At 48.5% G+C, this 2524-nt stretch overlaps 1 protein-coding gene across 6 annotated transcripts in view; it reads right to left on the bottom strand.

Moving 5' to 3' along the window:
* DLGAP4 (DLG associated protein 4) overlaps nt 1-717 on the bottom strand; it is a 180885-nt gene extending 180168 nt beyond the window's left edge. For 5 of the 6 annotated variants that reach the window (XM_019513051.1, XM_019513056.1, XM_019513054.1 and 2 more), the window contains exon 1: nt 612-716. The gene's annotated coding sequence lies outside the window, so the exon portion shown is untranslated. Of the gene's footprint in view, nt 1-611 lie in introns of all 6 variants that reach the window. The other variant, XM_019513057.1, reaches the window with a different exon arrangement.
* Between the last annotated feature and the right edge of the window lie 1807 nt (nt 718-2524).

The following is a 2524-nucleotide window of genomic DNA, read 5'->3' as shown; positions in this document are numbered from 1 at the left end:
GTGTCTGATGTGGTGCGTGTGGGAACCTTGTTCCTTCCCCAGCCCTTCAGCAGCCATTAGGAAGCTGCTGAGGGGCTGGGGGAGGGACAAGGGGTGGGAATGAAAGTAAACAGTGTTTACTTCCGTTTCCCGTCGCAGCACCGTGGGCCTCAGAAAATGGCTTGGCAGGCCGCGTGGCAGCCCACAGACCGGATGTTGGACAAGGCTGATCTATAGTGTTGGTTGGAGCTAATAAAACAACATTGTAATCAATCAGCACAACTTGCCTTCCAGCAGACTGCAGCCTCATGCATTCAGATGCTGAGGAGCACTTCCTTTGTCTCAAACTAGGTCAGCACAGAGGCATGGAGTTGCTATAGCAATTTTTTTATTATACTTCATAACTTTATTTTAGTAGCTGGTGATTTACATAGCTCCACAGCTAGATGAAGGGAGGATCATGATTGACGCACACTTTTCAGCTCCATTTTTATGTGGCTTCCCCTACAACTCCTGTACTGCTTTCCTCTATACCACACAAGCAAAGCAGGTGGGGTTGCAAGTATTCTCTCTCTCCTCTCCTGCTGTTTCTGAAGGAATAGTTCAAAACTCAGACCTGAACCATACTGTACCTCTCACGTCTTGCTGAACTTCAGGGACAGACTGGACTCAGCATCCAGACCCTCGTGTGTCCTTCTGGGCTCCAGAGCTGTCTGTCATGAAGGGCTGTCATTTAAAGAGAAAAAGGGAAATGCTAGGTTTAGAAGGAGGTGGTGGCATTTGCTTTTGAGACATTCTGGGCCCAGCCCCCTGTGTGAAGGCAGTCAGTGGAGCTCTATTGACTTCAGTGGAGCTACTCTGATTTACACTGAGCCGAAAATCTGTCCCTCTTCATTTACAGCCCAATCAAAATCCCATGGGAAAGCTTTGAAGCCGACCTGTGAGAAGATGAAGGATCAATACCTGGTGCCTCACGAACCCAGGGTCACTCTCCATTACACGCCCCTGCGCTTGTCAGGGGAAGGACTATGTACTGACTGCTTGGAAGAGGGAGGAGGGAGAATTTATCTGAGAAAGGGAAGGCTTCTTTCTCAGGGCTCCTCAGGTTAGACCGGACCCTACACTGGGAGAGATTTCCTTGTCCTTTTTCTAAACATTTTAATCCCTGTTATGAAAACAGTCCCATGAGGAAAACCCCTTGCTAATGGCAGTTTTATTTCTATTTCTGATGAGTCATTCCAGCAGCTCCGAGCAGCCATCTGCCCATGCTCGTCACCTGTTCTCTGGCGGCGCTCCTTGTCACTGATTACTGGGGAAAAACAGGAGGGGAACTGGGTTCTTTGTTTCTGAAAGGATTTTGTGCCTCATGTTCTAGTTCAGGACTCAGGAGAGCTAAACTCACTTCCTGGCTTTGCCATAGATATTGTATGACCTTGGCAAGTCACTTTGCCTCTGTTTCCCTTCGCAACTTTATTATTATTCCCCTTGTCTGTTCAGACTGCAGGGACTGCTTCTTATTAATTGTATATCTAGCACCTTACACAACTGAGATCTAATCTGGGTTGAGGTCACTAGGTGCTTTTCTAATACTATCTAATTTTGTGATTCTTCAGTACAATTCACTGTCATCTCCACAGCAATTGACTAAAAAAAATGCCCTTACATGGACAATACACAAATAAATTGTGAAAACAGTGCCAGTGCAATACAGATTATCCAGTGCTCTTCCACTAAGAATAAGACAGTCAACATACAACTGCAGTGTACTGAGTGAGGACTCAGTGCTATTGCCCTGTGATTTTATTGCCGTTGCTTCCAATTTTGTAACACTGATGGGGCTGAGAAACTTCAAGACCTGGAACAAGACTTCCCCAAAGGTCAGTATATTTTTTTAGGTAGATGAACATTTCATAGTTTCATAGTTAGTAGGGTCGGAAGGGACCTGAGCAGATCATCAAGTCCGACCCCCTGCCATGGCAGGAAAGAGTACTGGGGTCAAATGACCCCAGCAAGGTGATTGTCTAGCCTTGTCTTGAAGACCCCCAGGGTAGGAGCCAGCACCACTTCTCTTGGAAGTTGGTTCCAGATCCTACCCACCCTGAACGTGAAGTAGCGCCTCCTGATGTCTAATCTGAATTTACGCTCTGCCAGCTTGTGACCGTTATTTCTAGTCACTCCTGGTAGTGCTTGGGGGAACAGGGACTTCCCCAGTGCCTGCTGGTCCCCCCTGACTAGTTTGTAAATGGCCACTAGATCCCCCCTCAGCCTTCTCTTGTGGAGGCTGAACAGGTTCAGGTCCCGTAGCCTCTCCTCATAGGGCCTGCGCTGCTGCCCCCGATCATGCAAATGGCTCTCCTCTGGACCCTCTCCATGTTGTCCACATCCCTCTTGAAGTGCAGTGCCCAGAACTGGACACAGTACTCCAGCTACGGCCTGACCAGTGCCGCATAGAGGGGGAGGATCACCTCCTTGGACCTGCTTGAGATGCATCTGTGGATGCATGACAAGGTGCGGTTGGCCTTCCTGACCGCATTCCCACACTGCC

This window comes from Gavialis gangeticus, unplaced genomic scaffold (genome assembly GCF_001723915.1).
Source record: "Gavialis gangeticus isolate Ggan-Ray unplaced genomic scaffold, GavGan_comp1, whole genome shotgun sequence".
NCBI lineage: Eukaryota > Metazoa > Chordata > Crocodylia > Gavialidae > Gavialis > Gavialis gangeticus.
This window is presented reverse-complemented; position numbering and strand designations above follow the sequence as displayed.